General features: G+C 40.9%; 1 protein-coding gene across 4 annotated transcripts in view; it reads right to left on the bottom strand.

Moving 5' to 3' along the window:
- The window catches only part of ARHGAP24 (Rho GTPase activating protein 24), a 316,434-nt gene that overhangs the window by 182,248 nt on the left and 116,644 nt on the right, over positions 1–17,542 (bottom strand). Inside the window, exon 1 of one of the 4 annotated variants that reach the window (XM_074950531.1) lies at positions 8,240–8,262. The exons of the other annotated variants lie outside the window; for them this stretch is intronic. The gene's annotated coding sequence lies outside the window, so the exon portion shown is untranslated. Of the gene's footprint in view, positions 1–8,239; positions 8,263–17,542 lie in introns of those variants that run through there. 4 annotated transcript variants of the gene reach the window in all.

The following is a 17,542-nucleotide window of genomic DNA, read 5'->3' as shown; positions in this document are numbered from 1 at the left end:
CAAGGGCCTGTTAGAAAAAAAATTGAAAAGACAATTTCAGATACATTTTTAAAACACCATAACTTTAAAACTCCTTTTCCAATTTCTGTCAGACTGCCAGAGCGGGTGGGGGGAAAGTAACTGTTACCAGGGATGAAATGCAGGACATTTTCAGAAGATCAGTTTCTTTTTGCGGGGAAGCCAGGAGGGAGGGGTGATATTTGAAAATTGAGCTTAAAAGGTTGATACTAACTTCCTGTTTGACTTTGGGCAGCTATCACAGCTCTTCTATATCATAAGGAGACCATGCCTAGGCACAGCGGCCCACAGGTGTATAATATATCAAGTTCAACGGAGTTTAATATGCCTTAAAAACCAGTAAAGTCTTATTTTTAAGCATCCACTTTAATAGAAACAGACTTTTTCCCCCCCAATTTACTGTTTGATTCTAAAACCAACTCACACACCGTGTACTGTTTTTGACTGTTCTGTGTATGGCAAATTCCCTAGAGTGGCGGTTTTCAATGTTTTTTTCATTTGTGGACCCCTAAAATTTTTGAATGGGGATGTGGATCCCTTTGGAAATCTTAGACATAGTCTGGGCACCCCTAGGGGTCCATGGACCACAGATTGAAAACCACTGCCCTAGAGCAAAGACTCATCTCTTCCCCAACTGAGAGATTCTTTCTGCTCATGAGAAATAATTCCCTTCTACTCCTGAGTCATAGCTGCAGCCCTGAACTTTGTTGGGACTTCTCATTATAAGACCCACCCCCTCACACCTCTATTACCTAACTAGAACAGGATTTAAAACAAAAAACAAACAAACAAAAAACCATTCAGCTTGAGTTGTTTTTCACAGTACATGATTACTGTATGTTCTGTTTTTCTGGGACTTCAAAGCAGCCCCGGACTACAACAGATTTGAAATACTACTGTCACTGTGTTACTCGTTTTGGTTAAAAGGCAGCATGGAAAATATTACAACATTTTGGGGTGTTGATGGTTACCTGGAAAGTATTTTTTATACAACTTAAAGTAGGGGGAAGTCAGCAGCACAAGGAAACTCAATTTTAAGACCACATTTATACAAAACCTTTCACTTACACAGATCAGTCAATTTTTATTTCAAAGTTGGTGAGGGCTTTTTATTTAAATTTAAATTGAACAGTCTACTTACTTACTTTGCTTATAAAGTTTTAGGTTTGGCGGGGGGGGGGGAGTTTGTGGCGATGGTGGGGAGGGGCTTATAAAGAAAGATTTGTCTGTAAGAGAAAGACAGATGATGGGATAAGTGGGCCCTCAGGAAGGCATCACTAGCTGTCCACATCACCGGGTTAATGTTTAGAAAAAGAGAAGTTTGCAAAGCAACCATCAAATAGCTCATTGTGTTTCTAATATTTTATTCTCTTAAGATTTCTGTTTTAAGGCCTGATCCAACATCAGTGGACTGCCATTGACTTTGATAAGCATTGGATCAGACACGTATAGAGGGAAGGATTGTCAGACATCTGGACTGCAATTTTACAATACTTTTTGAAGCCAACTGCAGTTTTTGGGCCAGATCCTCAGCTGATATAAGTCAACCTAGGTCCAATTTATATCAATTGAGGATGTGACCCAGAATGTGCATATTTGAGAATGGATTGGGGACCCTTGTGTTTATAGATAGAGCCCTGCACGATACAAAATTTTATCTGCATCCGATACGCAATCTGCAAAAATGATCCACAGAAATCTGCAGATTTTCAGGGCTTCAGATATAAAATTTGGATCCGCATCCATCCACAATCAGCAAAAATGGTCTGCAGATGTAAAGGGATATCCGTGGATTTGCAGGGCTTTATTTATAGACTGTGACTGAACAGTTTCCAAATGCCTTCCATCTGATCAAGAAGACTGACAAAGAGATGGAACTTTGTGTGAATTCTCTCTGTAGCCATATAATTTGGAAAGATCGTTTTATTTTCTTTCTGAAGTCTACACAAGTACCAACCCCAAATAATCTCCTATTATGGTCTCTTCATTTCACTACTGCAAACACAGACAGAAATCAGTAACAAAATCAAGCCTCCTGGAATGATTATTGTAACTCTTTCAACAGACAGTATACTTAGAACAGACAAGTCTAGTGAGAAAAAATAGTTAAAACTGTCCTATAACTGGGAGAGAGCAAGCATGCATTCTCCAAAATCAGACTGACCCTCAATGTAATCTAGACTCTACAGCAAGAAAGTAGCACAGAGTTACATGCAGGCTTCATATACACACAATTAATTTTTTGGGACTAAGTTTTCCTTTGATACCATCAGCACTTGCAGGAGACAAAAGCACACATGATTTACCAGCTTCCCCTGCCTTCCTCCCCTGAAGGAAGTTTGAAAATATTTGCGATTACAGATATAGAACTTTTTTGATAGTTTTGAATATGATGTCAGATGAGTCATTCATCTGCAACCTCTTGCTTAAAAAGATCAAAAACAACATCTCATAAATATGAATGAACCTTCAAATTCTCATTGGCAGGGTTGTCTCCTGCCCGCATTGAATTGGTTTATATCAGCCATTTGTTCCAGTCTTCCTTTCCTGAGCATAGCAGCAAGACTTTATTCTGACTAGAGCAGGTGTTCTCAAACTGGGTGTCGGGACCCCTCAGGGAGTCGCGAGCTGTCAGCCTCCACCCCAAACCCTGCTTTGCATCCAGCAGTGTTACATGGTGTTAAATATGTAAAAAAGTGTTCTTAATTTGGGGGTGGGGGAGTGGCGTGTCGCACTCAGAGACTTGCTATTTGAAAGGGGTCACCAGTACAAAAGTTTGAGAACCACTGCTTTAGCGTATCAGCCATTCTATAAAGCATGTCCCACCATGTCGGTGAGCTGGGCAATGGGACACTGGTCAGGATCTAGACGGCGGAATAATCGAGTGACTGGGACACAGAACATCTTCAAAATAGTTTTTAGCATATTCCATTCTTCCAGCAGAATTTACATTTTGATAATCAAAATTCAGTGAACCAAATGCCTCCCTGGGGTAGCACTGCTGGTTTCCTAGAAAGAACTTAATTGCTCATCTTTAATTTCTCTATGCAAAGTAATCAAAAACAATAACAAAATCAGCAACAGATCACTGCTGCCAAAACCAGAGCTGGGAACTTTTGGACAGATTAAAAAGGAGTTTCTCTACTTGAAAGTCAAGGCATATATAAATTCCTCCAAGATACTGTGCATGCAACTAAGAGACCTTATTGCTATGAAACAAACCATATTTCTGGATGAGTTTATAAGTGACAGCAAAAAAGTCCAAACTCTGCCCTCAGTCCCACTAAAATAAATTCAGTGACAACTCTATATTCTGAGGGTGAAATCTGGCTCAGAATCTATCAGTGTTCTCAAACAGCAAGCTACATTTTGATGAAAGGTATCTGAATCTAAATCAGACAGGTTATATAAAAGTTGGATGAGTAATACCATATTTTAATATTATATGTGTATATACATATTAAAATTCACACACATATTTTAGAGAGCATAGGAAAGAGAACAAAGCGTGACTTCTGATAAAATACCATGGTTACTGCTCATGTGGAATTCTGAATCAATTATGTAGACCTGACCAACAGGTATGCAAATAAAAGTAAAACAATCACATTTATAAAAGGATCATCAGATATACTATCTCTCTCTCTCAGTCAACACCTGCCTGCCCATATAAATATACAAATTGCAGTTGCAAAAAAAAATTAATACCAGTTATAATCCAATCTCTCTTCCAAACTATCTCAACAACACACTGCTCAGACAAGGCAGGAAAACTGAGCCAATGATACTATACCTGAAACTAACTTCTGGGAGGAAAAAAAGCATCAGTGCAAAACTAAGTGTGTATACACTGGATTGTTAGAACTGTTAATATACTAGCCCACAAAGCATGAACTTTAAGACACAGATTAAAAAGTAATAAATACAGATGTGTCTTAACATAAGGATATCTACTCACCTTAGTGCCTGCATGTTAAGCCACTTCACTCTCTGTCATTTACTTACATGAGCATCAAGCACATTGGCTAAAGCTTATTAAATCACATGATGAAAAGCTTAACAGAATAGCTGACATAATGCATTCCCAAAAGCAATAAAGGCTCACTGGAACTGACTAGCAGGAGTGAGAGTCTGTTGTACAGAAGCACGTTAGTAGGGTGATGACAGAGAGGACTGGGCATAGTGAAAGATTACAGAACCATCATATGGTGGTATGCACCTCTCACCGGTCTCATCCAGGTAGGGTTTCATTAACAGTACTAGTCGCTGTGGGCATTGCAGCTGCCATGGCAGGAAGCTGCAGATGGAGTGTTGTGGTGTACTTTCCTAGCAAAGTACATCACGAACAGTTAAAGAGAGACATTAATGTTATCACTCATTTTTATATCACTCCCAACATTTCAAAGTCATAGGAGCTCGGAGAAACCAAGAGATTTGTTCAAGACAGCAGCAACTTTTCTGCTGTACTTGGAATTGTATAAAACAACTGTGCAGTAAACAACAGTCATGGTCCTAGGCACTGAAATGCTAGGGTAAAAATTCTCTTTTCAAACAGGATGGAAGTTCTTTGTTTCACACAGTATTCTGCAGAAGTCCCACATGTGGAATTCCATTTCCACTGTCATGAATTTTTGTGCAGTTCCCTGGTGTTCACACTTGGTCAATGAGATCAGGCAATTTAGTAAAAGCAAATCAGTATTCCTATGAATACTGCAAAAGGAACTGGGAGGTAATGCAATGACAGACTTTTGGGTAACTTGAAGGATGAAAATACTCCTGACATTAAGGCAGGCAGAGCAGGAATGAGGAGATAACAGCTGGTCAGAAATAAGTGTTGCAGTCCCTTCCCCTAGTGGTACAGTGAGAAAGCTGGAATAGACCAGCATAAGTACAAGGAGAGCCAAAGGCCTGGTTACATGACCATTAGGATGCTGCTGTATAATACAAAGTTGACAATGAATTGGAAGCTGCAGCAGCAAAGTAACCAGGGCTTTGGGCTAATAGCTTGGCATCACATCAGGGACAAAGCCTTATCTGTTTACAAGCTGTTTCTGTTGTCTGGTCACCCACTTCAGCAGGGGATTAAGAAACAGATTTTTGGAAGCTGGTCTCTATTTATAGATTAGTCTCAGAATGCTCACCAAGACAACACCACAGTATAATCAAGCACATGCCTCAGCATGGTATACTTAAGGAAACACAGGCTTGTCAGTTCAGAAGATGGTGTTCTTTATTTTGCTGAAGAACAAAGCATTTATGTGGGGCAGAGAGAGGTCAGCAGTCTCTCTCTCCTTTTGATAGTGGAAAAAGTCCATCTCTTGTTAAAATTTCTTTAAGAAAGCCTGGAAAAAATATGTTCTGTCATGATTGGCTATCATAATATTTAAATAGAGCGACCAGATGTCCCATTTTTTAAAGGGACAGTCCTGTTTTTTGGGACCTTTTCTTATATAGGCGCCTATTACCCCCTACCCCTGTCCCGTTTTTTTCATAGCTGCTATCTGGTAACCCTATATTTAAATGAATGGTGTATCCACTACAAGAACTGGCATACAACCTATAAAACAATCTCCCCATCACTTAGCATAACGGCATAGAGATTAACACTGAAACTGTGAAAGAGAACCAGAATTTTCCTCACCATTAGAGCTGTGCAAAACTCACACGTTTTGCTTTTCAGCCACTTGTGTTGGGAGAAGGGAGGGAGAAATTGGAAGAATTAAACTGCATTATTTAATGTTTACCCTGCCTTCATGGCATCCAAAAATACGATGGGCCAGATCCAACTCTAAGAGGATGGATCTCCAGTTACTTCAAAGGAGTCTCTTCCCAATTACACCAGGGTTGAATTTGACCTTCTACCCTTTAGTTAACAAAGCGTTCAAAATACATTTATTAGATGCTTTAAATGTAGATCCTAATGATAGGATATTAATAATAAAATGAACAATTATGGTAATGAGTACATAGAAATTATAAATTAGGTATAACTTCACTTAAATCAATGGCACTGCACTCGTGACATGGCTGAATTTGCCCTTTTGAACAAAAAACTCAAAGCACTTTTAAAAAGTATATCCCTTTTTTATGGGACAAGTAATCTGAGGCACACAGCACTTATATGACTTGCCCAACGTTATGGTATGAGTCAGTGGAGGAGACAGGAACTCTACTCAAGTCTCCTAAGTAATGATCAAAGTTTTACCACTGTGTGACAAACACTATTTTCTTACACAGTAGTTAAATCTCTGTAAGCATAGTGTTGTCAGTCAAATGGCATTTACATATTGAAAAACTGATCAAATCTCAGTCCAATCCTTATTTGAGAAAGGTAATTTGAGAACTAAGCATTCATATCATTTCCAGAAAGGAGTTTTCAATCTATTTATTTTTAAATAATGTGCTGATATTGAATTGGAACTGTTCAGGATATAGGCAGAAGAAGAAGTTAAAAGAGCTAATGTTTAAAAAAGCTGCAGCCATAATGGTACTTAAGGTCAAACAAATAATCATACTTAGTGAACAAAAACCTAAGTTATCCAGTCTCTGGTGTTGAAACTTACTGCCAAATGTCTTTGAATTGTGGTTTTATCACTGAAGTTCCAAGAGAGGAAAAGCACTTTCAAGTGGAAAACGACTTTTACATTTTTCCTCCCCCATCATCCCCATGTGTAGACACAGCTGTGTTTGACACACAATAAATCAACACACACAGACACACACACACCCCTCTTTTGCAAAGGAATTCACTTCTCTGGAGATATATTGGGTTTTAAAAGATGTTTTGCCTGCACTGTAAGGAAAAGAGCCCTTAGGGAATACTCTTAATGGCTTTCAGTGCATTGAAGTCTAACTTTCTTTTAACAGGGCTTTTAACAGAAGCTCCCAAATATGCATTCAGTTTTAACACAGCAATTATTGTATTTTAAATAAAGATTGGTTGGGTATCACACAAACTTTTCCTGAAGGGTAATGTGGAGCCACAATAAATAGATTTATAGTCTCTTGGGGTACAATTCTCTTGGATTTGCATGGACTGCTCTAGATACACCTAGGGAGAACAAAATACTGGAGTGAAGATATACTGTGCACATTCAGAACACCAACCACAGCATCAACATTCAGGGCCAGTATCACAGTATCCAGGCCACCTGTTTCCTTCTCTTCTCTGCTGTCCTTTCCCTTTCCCTCTATGACAGTAGCTCTGAGTGCCACAGTATTGTGTGTAGGATGATTACAGTCATTCCCTTATAACTAACTAGATAACTGATTTTATGCTGTAGCAGTAACTACACTGTAATCATGATTTTCAATAATTATAGTTCTAATGATGCAACTGTCTTAATGCATTTGTATTAAAAGCATGTGAATACATAATGGTAATCAAAACATTGAATTTTAATTATAAAATCTTGGATCTGTCAGAAAGAAACCAAAGATAAATGCTTATATTGTAGTAATCATACAAAATACAACAGGTTTCACGAGATCACTTCTGTACCTCAAGAGCAGTTGAAGATTTAGGCTCTGCTTTTGTATTATTTATGCAACACTTGATTTAGTCACACCCCTTCTAAACACATACCACTATCTGGAAATAATACCTATTATTTCAAGGAAATGAAGCCTGCAACTAGAGTTATCTGAAATGTTGCACATCATAACTCTTGAAACTATCTGATCCACTCTATTTTCAACAGCAAGATAAAGCAAGCACAGGAAAGGAAGAAGGTGGGAGAGTGAGGCGATCTAAGCATTATCTAACACCTGTAGCTAACAGGCACCTGCCTGCTTCCTGCAGCTTATCCACAATATATGTCCAATGGGGAAACAGATGTCCAGTAAACAGATTGACAAAACATCTTGGAGCAGCTAAAGTGGCAATGGTTTCAAACACACAACACTTCTCAAAACCATGACTTCTCTGCATTATCCAAAACAGAACAGATGGAACCTAAATATGTATGTCTATTTATTTTGGTGCCACGATAACCTTGCAGTAAAAAGCAGTCTGCTCTTCTTGCCAGGTTACTTTGTCAGTTCTTATTTTGAGATACATATAAAAAACACCGCCACCCTGATTCTGATTTTTCGTGCACTAGTTCTATTCCGGTGTGGTACCTTTATCTTCAATGGAAGTTATACTCCTGATTTACACTGATGTTCTCTGAAGTCCATCAAGATTCAGAGCCAAATCATTCTCTCATCAATCTGTACAAACCTCGTTATTACTCTTATGCTTATACGAGCTTAGCAGTGTTGTTGTCCTTGAAAGACATATGATTGGTCATAATTTTGGAATCCTTTGCTTGAGTAACTAAGGTGAGTTAAATCCATTCACTCAACACAATTTGTTCTTTAGCAGCAGGTGACAGGTATTCAATGTCTTGGATTCACCCATCCCACTCCAGCAGAGACTATGCTGCAGGATGAAAAGACAGACAGACGGTCGATGTTTTAACACAATGTCCCTGCCTCTACTATCTCTTCTAAAAGAGACCAGACTTGTGGGCTCAGTGCCAGCTTCTCCCCGCCAAGGTCGAGGACAATAACAAGCTCTGTGCTCTTGCAGCCAAGTCATGCCAAATGGTAGCAGATGGTGTCTTCCCAACAGACCCTGTAGTCATTGCGCTGCAGTTGGCAAACTGAAAAGATCACCCTCCCTCCCTGGGTAGTTTCCTTTCCCTCTGGCGTACAGCACACTGGCTTATGGGTCTCTTGTCAGATTTTCCATAATTACCTCTGAAAGAAGCCTTTAAAGAGCAGATTCTGACTCTGGCCTTTTAGCTGCACACAGTCAGTGCATGGGCTGAAGTGCAGGCTGCACCCATAAATGTGCAGCCTACAAAGCAGAACATGAAAAGAGAACATCAGCTACTGTGTCTGGCTTGCTTCAACATACTCAGAGTTCCTTTCCTCCTCCCACGGAAAACATCATTCAGCTTTATGTACTATCAGGCACTGGAAAAGCTCCTTGGAGGATTTTTTTAAAAATCATCCCTTAAATTGCTCTTCATCAAACTTGACGGTTTTATTTTAAAGCTCTGTGCCTGATTATTATTACTATTGCAAGAAGATAAAAAAAGTTTTAACAGAAAATATTATGAATAATGGGTATGTAAGGATGTGATGGATCTAAAATACTTCCCCAGCACAGGGGAAAAGCCCTCCAGGTTTTGTGACTACTTAAGTGTCGCAACTTATGCGCTCAACATTCATTTTAATTAACAAAGATTGAAATCTCTGGGCTTAATATCGCAAGCCCTTATGCAACGTGGAGAGAAGATACAAGAATATCCTGACCTGCACACAAATGCCTAGCAGGTGCACAGTCTGTAACTGCCCCATGCAGTGAATAGCATCCCATGCTCAGCACCAGAATCACCTCTTGTATGGATGGACAGCACTTAAAAGGCTGGTATTGAGAGATTAAATGTTGTGTCTACATGGAGACACTCAGGAAAGTCAGTTTGAATTAACGTTCAAGTGGATTAGTTAAGCCACATTAAACCCTTATATGGATACTCTTATCCAGAAATAAAGTGTCCTTAATATGGTTTAGCTTAATTCACTGAAGGACACTAATTCTGGATAAGAGTGTTCACACAGGGGGTTAATGCAGTTTAACTAATCCACCTTAAATTCAGACATTTGTTAATTCAGAATAACTTTCCTGAGTGTCCCTATGTAGACAAACCCAAAGAGAGATTGGTGCCTGGTGCTTAGGCCCTCACCAAGACTATGGAAATGATGTGCTCAGCACCCTGCTGACTTGGCAAACTGGTACTCCTGCTCGAAGGAACGCAGGTACTAGCAGATTGCTGCACCCCTAAGAAGAGGAAAAGTAGCTCTGCAGGGTACCAGACGGCACAGCTGATCTGGCTTTCACCATGATGAACAACAAATAGTTACAGCTAAGATTATGCCACTGAGGTCATGGAAGTCTGTAGCCAGACAGCCACCCCCCCCCGCCTCAGACCAGCATTGCTGGAAACACACGGGAGCCAAAAACCACAGGGTGCTTAACATGAATTCCAGCACAGCCTTTGAAGCTGAGAGAAGCACAGGTGTGCTGCTACAATGTGCCACTGGGAACATATACAACGATTGGGCTCACAGCAGGCAGAGGCGCTGTGACAGACATGGCTCTTAGCCCCTACTAAAACAGCATGATGCACACACACCAACATCCTAGGTGGGAAAATATTTACCCTAATAAAAGGAATGTCCAGTAGTCGACACTTATTGTTTCTCCCTTGCAAGTGTGAACTACTCTTGCGAGAGCTGGCGTCACCCAGATAGACCAGCCCCAATTTGGCATAGAAAGGAGAAAGAGAATAAAGGAGTACAGAGGTATAAGTAGGGGACCTACAGCACCATGATTTTTGAGTGCTTTTCACTATCTGCTGGTCAGATAAGTGACAGCCTCCCAAGGCTTCTGCAGCTAAGAGGGTCCCTGAGCCTTGTCCCTTATTCGTCTTTCCGCGGAATTGAGTGACCGATCCTGGCTTGGCACCGCGGGAATCGAGAGATGCAAGGAGGGTAAGAAGCACCCACACCTGATCTCCTATCTTTAGTGTACACATATTTTGAAATAGAGCTCTATACTTTGTTTTCTTTCTTTGGGATTGTAGCTTCAGTTTTGTAACTTGTTTGTGTGTGTAACATCTCTACATTTAAATAAGTAGGCACTAGCAATTTTGTAACCACATGATTAGAATCTAGTTTAATAAATTTTGGTAACCATTTGTGCATAAGCCTGACTTGTTTCTCTGGTTTACTGTGAAGCAGCCAACACAATTAAAGAACCTCAGCCATTTTGGCTATAAAGCCTGGCCATTAGGTGAGAGTACTAAGAGCCTAGCGTTGAGTTGTGCCGCCTCCACGGGGCAAACTCTTGGGGCACCTGTCAGTCAATCCTGACTGCCCGCTGCGAAGGAGCTCTGAGCTCTAGCAGTTAAAGTCACGGGTGTGGAGAGGCTCTTAGTGCTGCCATTGGGGCACCTGTCAGTCAGTGTTGACTGCCTGCTGCGAAGGAGCTCTGAGCTCTAGCAGTTAAAGTCACGGGTGGTTAGGACCTTGGGGCATCCGTCAGCCTAGCCCGGGCTGCCCGCCACGAAGGGACAGTGCGTCCTAGCGGTTAAAGTCACGGATGGTATAAACGGGCATAGCTGGCACCTCACCAAACATCCCTGGCCATCGGCTAACAAAGTCACAGAATCCGTAATTCCAGAGACCTCTGAAATTTTTTGCTTCAGTCCCAAAGCAGCAGGGCTGCAGTTCTCAGCTGCTGCAGGCAACAGTGGACCCCCCCCCCACAGGCTCCCAGTTGCCATGGGGGACCCCGCAGAGCTCCCAGCTCCACAGGCAAGCATGGGGGACCCCAGCACTCTCAGCAAGATTGAAAGGGGGGAAAAGGCTGACAATACTTAAAATAATGACTGACATTCCTCTGCTACTGGGGCTGTTAGGGAGAGACCTGAGGATGAAAGACCAACTGCAGCACAGCTGGGTGGAGGCCAGAGAACTTTGGTGCCTCCTACAGTGCCCTAAGCAGCCAGCTATCAGGCCTATGCATAAGGTCACCGCTAATAAGGCACAATAGTGCCAATACAGTGACAAAATAGACTACAAACTTAACACAGTCGTTAAAAGTCAGTGAGGAAATTTGAAGCCAACTTCTATTCCCACACCACTCATACCTTTGGGTGGTCATTAGTGTAACAAACTTTGTCATCAAAGGTAAGCCCTTTGGTTCACAAACACTGGGTATATAATCTATTGGTCCAAACTAACCTAGCGGGTGTTGCCATCTTGAGTATCCTTATTCCTGAATCCCAAGCATGACATATGCTAATTAGCACACTTATACCATGTGTATTACCATTCCCTGAAGCACAGCACAAACTTCCTGGAGTGCTAAAAGGAAGAGCAGAGGCTGGAACTCATGAGTTCTGGGTTCTATTCCCAGTTCTGCCACTGACCTACCATGTGATCTCAGGCAACCCATTTAGCCTCACTTTCCTCCTCTGTAAAATGGGATACCACTATTTACTCAATACGGCAGGTATTAGGCTTTTAATTAATTGTCATTTATTAAACACCGAGGTTCTTGATTGAATGTTATATACTATTATAAACTATTATAAATCAAAGAATGTTATTTTGAAGGACAGACAGACATCAGTCCATTTTGGGAATCCCAGTAGGTAACCAGGGTATTTAGATAGTTTGGAACATCTGTAGAAACTACAGCATGCACACACTTTAACCTACAGCACTATTTTTTTGCTTAATATAATAAAATTTGATGAAACCTTGGTTAATTCATTTAGCAGCTGGAATCCGAAAGACTTAGACATGCAAATATAGAACTAGCAGACATCTTTTAATAGGCATAAAAACTGTACACGCTGATTTGAATTAACCAGCCCGAAGTTCTGCAAAAAGATATAGTTAGTGCATTAATAAATCACCATTATTGTTAGTAACTGCGGCTTTTAAGAAAATATATTCACCAAAATCCCCAAATGGCCTCCACCTCTGGTTCTCCCACTGCCTCCTATTTCATCTGAATCTTTTGTGGAATATAAACTCTGTAGTGAAGGGATTATCTATATTGTGCAGTATACGGTGCCAAGCATATTGCTGGCATGCAACAATACATAGTCATAATCATAAACAGACTATCCAGCAGGAAAGTGCATCTGTTTATAACTTCATGGGTGTTCATGATCCTCACCACAAGAGGGCCAGGGCTTAAGCTGAAAACAAAGATAGGAGGCTAGTAACAAACAAATTATTGCACCCCATACTTAACAGAGCATAATATACAGGTCACGGGATGTATGTTTTTTTTTTGAGGTGCCTAAGAGGAGATGCTCTTTCTTTACAAGTGATTCAGCTCCTGATGGATGTACATCATACTGAACCAGCTCCCCTCTGGCTCCAGCACACATGTGATGCACATATCACAGGCTGGGCTTCCTCTTCTGGAGTTTCTTAAAACTTAAAGCTGGCAATGACAAAAGAGAACCTGTCACACTCATTAGCTCCAAGTTACGATGAAAAGGTTGCCACAGCAGCAAGGTCAGTACTTCATTCCAAACGTCATCTGCAGATCATAGAGACTACAACAGTATGGGCATTAGCAACACAGAATTAGATAGATTATAGCTATCGATTGTCCCTTCTTACCAACAGTTAGGCCGGGTCTATACTACAAACTTTTGCCAGCATAGCTATGTCACTCAGAGGGTAAGGTATGATCCTTGACCAACACAGCTGTTCTGGCAAAAGCCCTAGTATAGACAAACAAAAAACCACAGCTGTTGTTACTATTGTATTACCATAGACCAGGACCCTGTTGTCCTAAGCACTGTTCTAACACAGAACAAAATGATGTATTTTGCTCTGGAGAGGGCGGGGTGGGGCTGGAACAAGCTATACTACCATGCAGAAGAGTAGACTTACAGCTGACGCACTCCCTCGTGGCTGGGCATGGCATAGCAGCTCTTTCCCAGTTAGCACTCCCCAGCAATGTTTGCTCCAGTCCCACAGTGGTCGGCCTCTTTTTGTGACTTGGGTTTCCAGACAGGTCATGTTTAGTTCCACCTCTGCTGGGGCAAAAGAAAGTCCAACAAAAAACTCCCAAGGATACAAACCCTCCATCCGAGCTGCTACCCTCAATTCTGGGTCCAGTGGTTTGTCTACCCTTTTTTCACGGCTTCCAGGAGCCCATATCCCCTTTTCAGGGGCTTCACTCCACCTTACCATTGACTAGTAGGGGAACTCAGGCCTGCCCTCTATGCTAGGTTCCAGTCCAGTGCCCCCATGACAAGCAGCCAAGTTCACTCCACCAGACTCCTTGCTGCCACTTCCCTGGACTTTCTCCTACCAAGCCTTTCTCCGGGCTTTCTCCTTACCCTGCCAGAGCCCTCCTGTGCCTTACAGGTCTCTTCACTCCTACTATTGGGAAACTAACTGCAGAGTTCCTCCTTCTCTCCCTGCAGCCCCCTTCCACTCCAAACTTTTTGTTTAGAGCACCACCCAGCCAGTCCCCAACTGGGTTTCATCACACATTCATTAATTAGGCCTGGCCTACCTTCCAGTGCAACCAGGTGGGCTAACTGAGCTCTGATTGCTGTTAACCCTGCACAAGACAAAACACAGTGTTGCCAGTACAAGCTGTGTCCACGCTAGGAGTGCTTTATTGGTATTGTTATACTGCCAAGGTGCTTCTAGTGTAAACTTGTTTGGTTTATGTGCTACCCCTAGCTCCATGATATGACTCTAGCAAAATTCCTGCCTGGGCTTTTAAAGGTGCAGCTGTCGTTCTCCTCAGAAGTCTTGTACAGCATCCAGCCATCAGATACTACAGCAAGAGTGCCATAGAAAAGCCTATGCAGAAGGGGCTGAACATATAAATGAGTAGTGATAGTATTTCCTTCTCCATTTTAAAAAAAAGACCTGATTGTGAATATGACAGGAATATTCAAATGTAGGGGGGGGGGAATAGAAATAGTAGTAATCTGCTTCTAAAATAATTGGCAGAGAATTATAAAATGAACATTTTGATCTTAGCTGTAGGTAACTGGGTGAGTAGCAGCAAAAGGTGTTAAAGAAGATACAGTTATAGGAAACTTTAAAGTAACTGTGCAGTACTCTATCCTGTGTGATGTTCTGTCATTTGGAAAAGCTGACCGAGAAGTACAGAAGAATTATTTCAAAAGAAAGTACAAGAAGGCTACAAACATTCAGAGGTTTTTGGTTTATTTTTCACATCTATTTAAATTAGATTCGTAGCTGGGGAATAGTGCTTATTAAGCAAGTTCTTATTTTTCTAATTTATACATAACACATGTATTTTATATATATAAGGCCCCCCCTCCACACACACGGAATACAAATAGGGTGTGGTTTTATTTATGTGAATGTGGGCACATTATTAGCATGATTTCATAAAAGTTATGCATGTGATCCTAGACAAAAGATGATATAATTGTGTTACCATACTATTCTATAGTCTGAATATGCCATATGTGTCACAGAAAAAGTTTTTTTGGGAATGTTTTAGATTTTTAAGTTATTGAACCTATTTTTGCATCTTCTCCCTGTAAAGACAAATGACTTAGCTACCATCAGGGCTCAGCAGCAACTGATATCCCCTACAAATGACCTAAAATAGTGTGCCTAGTTTTAAAAATAAAATATTTTAGAAACCTGATCTCTCAGGCCCTCTGTGATAGAAGAGAGTGCAAAGGTTCATCAGAGAACTGGACTCTCTCATGACTTTTAAGATCCAGTATCTAACTATGCAGGTTAATAGACTTTAGGGTTGTGGCCATTGTATATATAAACACAGCTCTACTAGGCCATGACTTCATTTTGTCAGTCCTGGCACTCAGGCATGTGTGATATTGTGAGGGGGAAATTCCACTCTTGGGACAGTAGAAGGAAATATTTCTGGGGCATTTTTAAATCACATGGCTCTGATTTATCACATGGCAATCACCTCCACATATATTCCTAATAGGTAATCTATTGATGCATAGATGCTTCTGGAATACCGCTCCCACAATATTTAATTTAACAGAGCACCATCTATCCAAGAAACGCAAGGCACTTTACAACAGTATCAGCACACCAATTTTTATAGAGGAGAAAACTGAAGCACAGAGAACATAAGTGACTTGTACAAGGTCACACAAAGAATCACTGCTAATGCTGGGAAGGAAAGCAGGTTTCCTGAAAGCAAAGCCCTTCCCGAAGTCCTGAACAGCACATAGCTGCAATAAACACAACAAAATGGCTAAACCTGAGGCTCAGAGTACTGATCAGCAGGGATCAGCATCTGGAAATATCACAGACTTTGGTACAAGGATAACACTGTGTGAACCAGAATTGTAATTACATTGTTTTATTTTTTTAAAGAAACATTTATTTTCACTTGAACACTGGAGGAGGCAAGCTTAGTATGGGAATCACAAATATTTACATGTCTTAATGACTTCTCATCAAGCTGGAAGAGAGTTCATTCACACTGAGACCTTGGCTTTAACCTTGTGAGAAACAAGCAGCAGAGTCTGCACTAGGTTCATTTTCTTGGCTCACTGACCCTACAGTTCTCTGGGAGCTCTGATCTCATTTTAAAAAGTGGCACTTTTGATTTGTTACACCACTTCCTTGGAAGAATTAAAAACTTACTGTGTGTGTGTGTGTGTGTGTGTGTGTGTGTGTGTGTGTGTGTGTGTGTGTGTGTGTGTGTGTGTGTGTGTGTGTACACATTTGTGCACGTAAAACAATAAAAATTAAGAGGTGCTCCATCTCCCAAATAAATAAGACATATTCACTCTGGTAATAAGTTGAACAGCAATGATTAGGAGAGTTGCAGTACAAGAATAGTAGTTGGGGCTTTGATACAAAGTAACGTGTGTTTGCACTGAGATATCGGTATGCAATAAAACTGATATCCAGTTAAACAAACAGCCTCCTTGCTACGTGCACTAGATATCACAGGCGCAATTAGTTCACTTGGTAGTATCACCAATGCCCTTGAGGTTTTGTGCTCCTGACGACTAATGAAGAGGCACTGCTGGTTGTCAGCATGTACAGGGGGAGGCATTCATCTTTTTGGCAGCAGCAATTAAATCCATCAGGGTCTCCTGCTTCATATCAGGCTGAGATTGGAATCAGTGTAGGGGAATGAGTTAAAACAGCAAGCCATTTTAACACTTAGTCATCAGGTTTCATGGCATGTGGGCAAAGGAGTCGGTAACATGTTAAACATGCTTCAGCATCTGCAGTTATCCCAAGGTGAGGAGAACAGAATATTTGTAGGATGGTAAATGTGGTGAGAGTACAGAAATGCATTTTTGCGCATTATATAAAGGGTTTTCTTTTCAACAGAGCTCTGTGTTTGTACAGAAGTGATATTTCCTACCTAAGACAAGAGAAGCCAGTTTGCTTATCGAGCCATGTTCCCAACACTCCAGTAACATTTTGGGTAAGCTACCAACAGACCAGTAGCATGTATGGATATCATTGAATCTGACATGGCAATTACTCATGAGAAGATTTAGCCAGGGAATTCCAGTCTCTGATTTCTCAGAAGAAGGGGAGCCTCATGGAAAGAAAACAGCTTTTGTTCCAAACGTCGGAGTTCAGAAACCCTCTCAAAATATCCCCTCTTGGATAAGTCACGCTGAGTTGCAGCAAGCGCATTCCAATGTCTCACATATCCTGACATCAACAGTCCCAGTTTGTGTGTCTCATTTTAGAATCAAACTCTAAGTTCCACCCCATCCTGCTGCTACATGATCTTTGGTATTACAAATTAATGATGCCAGAAGAGAAGAATCAAGGAAATGGAGGTTACAGAAAATTTTGATGACTAAAGAAATGAATCTTGCACCTATGTATGTTCTTCAGCTTAACTTTCTTGTATTTTGGGCTTCTTTCCCCAAACGCTGAGCTCCATCAATGTAACTTAATAAATTAAAAATCATAATAATATGAATGGCTA

The sequence above is a fragment of the Natator depressus genome, chromosome 4, assembly GCF_965152275.1.
Source record: "Natator depressus isolate rNatDep1 chromosome 4, rNatDep2.hap1, whole genome shotgun sequence".
In the NCBI taxonomy this organism is placed as follows: Eukaryota; Metazoa; Chordata; order Testudines; family Cheloniidae; genus Natator; species Natator depressus.
Note: the sequence above shows the minus strand (reverse complement) of the source record. Positions and strands in the feature narration are given on the sequence as shown.